Raw genomic sequence first — 6459 nt, forward strand, 5'->3', positions numbered from 1 at the left:
TAATAAATTTGTGAATTATACAAATTCAATTGATTATAAAATATTTCAATAATATTAATACATTGTATATTATCATTTATCAAGTATAATTTGTCAAGTTCCTATACATTCCATTACTTTCACTTTGTTACCAAAATACTTAAAATTCTGAACGTCTTTTCAATGGGTTGCGTGCAAATGTGAATTTTTCATTTGTAGACATGACAGTAAAAAGACAAATACATTTTTGCGAAGTTAATATGGTAAAAAATATTAATCAAAAATAAACCATTAACATATTAAAAATGTGTTGCGATTTTAAACTAAATTAGGCTGTTTATTGAAAGAAGAACCTCATAATGTTCACTGCTGACAGCCATAAGATACCTGAATATCCTGACCTGGATATTCAATAGCATCACACGAGAGACAGAAACTAAATCATAAAATTCTTCAACAAAAGGCATTGAATATAAATAATACTCATCTTTTACACTTTTTAAAAGATAAGAGAAATAGTATACATAGGTAATGCATTGGTGTAAAGATTTAGTAAAAACCAACTGTAGCGGTCTCTCTGAAACTTTCTGCACCATTCTCTAATAAAGATGTCCTCTTCCCCTACCGGCAGCATAAAATTGTGGACCTTAGGTATAAATATATTGTATAATATTGGCGAACAATATTTAATAGATCTTTGTGTTGAATCTAGCATTTTTACTGAATTTATCGAGAGATTTTCTGTTTTGAACGTCTTTTTGCCAATTGTAAGAAAAACTGACAAAAAAAAAAAAAAAAAAAAAAAAAAAAAAAAGAAACTGCAATTGCAGTTTCAAGATAACTTACTGAAATTCATTGATTTAGTTTATTGCTTTTATTAGTTACAGAATTTACTTGCATGTGAAAGTACAGACTGACAAATTTTCAACTGTCGGATGGATTTGATTCAAAATTTGGTAAGTATCTATATCTTCGATACTTAATTGTGTATTCAAATTTTATTGGTCTAGCTCTTTGCGTTTTATAGTTACTGAGTTCACTCGTATTTGAACAGCTATCCAGACTTCCTATGATTGATTTCTATTCAAAAGAAAGCTGTTTTAAAAAAAATTCAAAATTTTGGTCGATAGTCTATATACCAAATTTCGCACGTCTAGCTCAAAGTATTTTTTAGTTGTCTTGTTCACAAGTAAGCAAATTAAGAACCAAACACAGAAATATAATGCCAAAGTGTGTTTTTCAAACAGGGTCTAAAACATGGAGATTCGTCAAAATGTCCAGTTCGAATTTTTTGATGATTACAATGCATTCTCTATATGCGTATACGAGAAAGTAAAAAGGGTAAGCATTTCACAAATGCCGACTTTTAATATCATAAGGTATCTCTTTCATATTCCTAGTATTACTTCAAATGAATCTCCAGTGCAAATTAATTGATGATATTACTTTGTTTTTGAACTTTTACCTATCCCCTGATAAGGAGAAAGATACATAAAATATAGCTTGTTTTTCATAGAGGGGGATGGAATTATCTGTCAAAAATATTATTTCTCTGTTTAAAACATTAAATTCTCAATAATTAATTTCGTGTTTACGATATTAACATAAATTTATTCCTCATGAAAAACAGAATTTCTGCCTTCTATCAAAATGCATCCAAAACAGATTTCTGTAAATATCTCTTATACCACTTTTAGTTGTCTTCCAAGGTCATAAATATTTTCGAAATTACTATCACTTTCCTTCGTAGAGGAAACTATGGTTATTTAAAGCGTTTCTGGTTAGCTATAATTTTGCTGTATTTTTTCATTTTAGCTGCCTGCTATGATATAAGCTGAGAAAAGCATAAGATTCCATAAATGTTAATATGAAGATATTAATACACTGTGAGCGTAAAAGATCTAAGGGACATGGACAATTACAAATTAACATTTCTTTTTTTGGGGGGTGGGAAGGTTATACTCAACAATTTAGTCTTGGCTACGTAAATTTTCATAAATTGAGTTCGAAAATCAATTAAAAGCTCCAAATCAGTCAGGAATAAGGCATTTGGAACGAAATTGTCGTTATATGTCTAGGACTTTATTTTTAATGCAAATTTAAGGATGATATTTTCAAATTTTTATTAGTTAATTTCTTTAAAAAGAAAAGGAAATAAATGGACATCTTTACTTAAAACTTCCATGAATGCCAATCATCGACATTAAATTTACACCAAGATTCGGCTGTAATAATGCTTTATATATATAATATATTGTTGTTGTTGTTGTTTATAATGGCAACTTGCCATGGACACGCTCGCTGACGAAGTCAGTGATTTTAAACCAAGGGAGCGTCTCTTGTTTTAGTAGCGCCAACTAGGGCCAAGAGTACGTCTTAGCTATTCACGCACCACATTCGCTTGCACAACCTTTTTTTACAGGGAGGCACATTCACACCTCTCACAGATAGAACAGGAAGAACAACCATGCCCGAACCGGAATTCGAACCCAGGACGCCCATTGCACGGGAAAGACGCGCTACCCCTCTGCCAAGATGCCGGCCTATATAATGTATAGAGTATACTATAACTTCTTTGATAGTATAAACATATAATTCTCTTTTATATAAAAGGGAATATTCATTCAACTGTATAGAATGAATTACGCTAATGTTCATAACATTCATTTTGCACGAGTGTCCTCTAGGGCAATTTCACTGGTCATCAATGTTTTGTTTTAATTTTTTTAACAAGATTAGGCATGTAAGGCTACGAAAAGATGGATTATAAAATTAAAACAATTTATTTAATTCGACCAAAATTTTTTTTATCAAATAATCATATTTTTATATTTTATATATTGTTATGAAAATTCCATAAATTTGAACGGGACCAGTACTGTGGATATATAGTAACACTACAGGCCTCAATAACAGATAACGACGTTTATTACCACGAATACACATCAAATCAAAAGACGTACACAAACAATACACATCAGCCCACAAGTAGTAATCGGTAGTAAGTCATAGTAGCACACAAAATGGCCAGTCAGAACTCAGCAGGAAGAATCTATATAGCTATTCATTAAAGTTTCTCCAAACGCCTGCTATACTCCACTGTCTTTTAGCTTTAGCTGCATCCAACTGCCGATTCACTACTACACGACTGGTTACTCAATACATAACTGGATGGTGCTTCAAAACTTGAAGCACGGCTCAATTCTCAATCCAGTCTTTTGAGCTCAACTCAACGCTTGAACTTCACTGGATTTATCTAATTAATTCATCGTTGTCTCAACAGTCACTTGTTATAAAACTGAGTTCGGCTTGGACTGATAGTCTTTTTTAGCTTCCGGTGCAGGGCACAGAAGGCTCTTGAATAATCAACATAATTCGTCCCCTAATGGCCCTATCACCAAAATCCCCGAAAACTCCAGTATCATCCATTTTATCGTCAAGGTACCCAAATTTGTCGCCAAGTCGCATAATGGGTACCATGTTATTTACCAAGCCCAGGAATGATTAATCCGGCATCCTATCAGCATCCAATAAAATTGCCCATAGAACTATCTTTCCTATAATGGAACACTAACTGTGCTGGGAATCAACATTACAAATCCATGACATTATTATCAAACAACCATTTCTTTCTGACTACAAAATAGGGTCTATAGTTTGTTTGAGGGGGGGGGGGGTATATAATCCTTTCTAAACCTTACCGCAATTTTTATTAATTCTCCTGAAGGAACCAATAAAATGGTGAGAAAATTTTAAAGACGGAAAAAGAAGTAGGATAACACTGTAATATGCTATTAAATTTGAACGAGTCTGAACGCTATTTGTTTTTTTATTAGACTTCTTTAATTTTTTTTTATTTACTTTTCTTTTATTACATTAATTTATTGTACTTTAACTAAATAAAGAGAGACCTAGAGCATTTTAGTAAAAATAGAATAAAAATCAAAGTAGTATTTATAAATGTGCCCAGATTGCTTGATCCTTTTTGAAAAGCCAAATAAAAATGAATAATTAATCATTATATAGGAATGTTAAATTCGGAATTTGCAATAGTATCATTACAATGTTGATAAACCTATAATTTATAATATAGTTTCTACAATAATGTTCGACTTACAAGGGTGGAAAATCGATTTCGGGATTAGATTTAATATAATGGTAGTATGCCTATAGGGTAAACTACGGCCCGCCGGAAGGTGCTATCCGGTCCATGGATATAATTTTAATTTTACCGGTTCGAAGCAAATTAAAAGAAATATATATTTATATATTATATATTGATATCCTTTTCTACTTTGATTAAATATCAGTTTTTTTTTATTCCTTTTTTTCAAAGGACTGATGATCTTTTTACTTTCCCTACTTTTGTTCTACAAAACATAAATCGACGGAAATAGCAAGCACAGGCATCTTTCAATCGGTAAAGTGTTAAAAGAGGAAATTCTTTGTTAGTTATAGCTGTAGATTGGTGCCAACAAGCACTATCTCTTTCTCGGGGATCATACATATGGGAATCCAGTATAGGTGAATTAGACCTCAAATATGCGCATTTTAAGCTCCAGCCAGCAGCTTGTTCTTTTGGCCCGAGTTCTAATATTATTGATTGCGTATGGAAAGATTGCGGACATACAGCATCATTGTGAATATTGGTAGAGATGACGAATATTTTACGAGCTGTTATTATGTAACAAATATCAAAAAGTCACAAATACAAGTGATCAATACTTTTCAAAGAGGGGTGTGATTCAAATCCTTGATACGATCTTACTGATGATATTTCGATTACAGGTTTTGGATCACGATAGAAACTAACAATCGATACGATATCACTGAAATTTACTGGAGCGGTGACTTCACTGGAAAGTAACAATCGATACGATCTGTCCAATGGAAGCTCTCGAACATAACAGAAAAGGAGAAATCTGTGAACGGATTGAAAAGTGAACGGACCGGTTATTGGAATCATCGTATCACTGAATTGCATATCACTGAAATTTATCGGTGAGGTGACTTTACTGGAAAGTGTGAAGTCGCCGCTCCACTTCATGGGAGTAACCGGTCTTACTGGTATTCGTATGTGTTGATGCACTGTTCCATACAAATCGTTCTTAACTGCTTGTGATTTGACTTTGCATATATTCCATTTACTGCTGGCGCCATCTATTAGTAGAATATAGAACTAAAGTAAACAATTTAAAGAAATGACATTTATATTTAATTCAAATTTTTCAGAAAATGGTTTACTCCAATACAGAAATTAAATAAATAGTTTTGAAAAAAAATCAAATTTAAGAAGTAAGCTGAAATAGATAAATTAATTCAATCACACGTTACTTAAATTAGTAAATTAAGTATTGATTACAATTAATAAATTTTATATTTAATATTAAATAATAATTCTAAATTAATAATATGATTGAAATAACAGATATTTGGAACAAATATTTAAAAATAACAATAGCAAAATTATTTGTTATTCAAAAAATCGTGGATTATACATCTCTAAATAGTGGTGAAATTATTAAAAGTATAGCGTAGCTAGTGCTTGTTTGGGTTATTCGTAAAATATTTCAAACCCAAAATGGCTACTAAAAATGTAAAGTTGATTCAGAATGCCATGCTTTTAATATAAATGGACCTCGAAATATTTTTTACAGTTGTAAAAGATAAACATGTGTGTCTCATCTGCAATGAAGCTGTAGCAGTCTTCAAAGAATATAACATTTCCCATCAGTTTACATCTAAGCATAAGAATTTAAATTACGAAGCAATGTCCGAATATGAAAGAAAACAAAATGCAGAAAGTCTTTGTAAAAAATTATCAGGCCGACAAAATTTTTTCAATAAGGGAAGCAGCAATATCCAAGAAGCAGCTACACATGCAAGTTATATTGTAGCAAACAATATTGCTAAAAATAATAAAGCTCTCAGTGATGGGGAGTTTGTTAAACAATGCATGCTCCAAGTTTGTGATGTTCTATGTCCAGACAAGAAAAATAATTCTGAGACTGTAAGCTTATATCGAAAAACGGTGACTTCTAGAATCGAAGTCATCGATAAAAATTTGACATCACAATTAAAGTCAAAGATTGGCCAATTTAAATTTTGCTCTATAGCAATGGATGAAAGCACAGATATAAATGATACTGCTCAATTAGTTTTATTTATAAGAGGTGTTGATGAGAACTTTGAAATTACCGAGGAACTGGCGTGCATGCGTTCTTAAAAGGGAACTACAAAGGGATGTCATTTGTTTCATGAATTTCTGGAAGGGCTTTTAACTTTGAAAGTGTCTATAACAAATATATGTAATATTACGACCGATGGAGTACCAAATATGACAGGAAAAAAAATTTGGATTTCTTGGACTCTTTAATCAAAACTTTCCCGGGAGCAATTTTGTTTTTCTACATTGTATTATACATCAAGATTCTTTATGTAAATCTGCACTGAATATGAAACCCGTGCTTGATGCAGTTA

The sequence above is a fragment of the Argiope bruennichi genome, chromosome 5 (genome assembly GCF_947563725.1).
Source record: "Argiope bruennichi chromosome 5, qqArgBrue1.1, whole genome shotgun sequence".
Taxonomy (NCBI): Eukaryota; Metazoa; Arthropoda; class Arachnida; order Araneae; family Araneidae; genus Argiope; species Argiope bruennichi.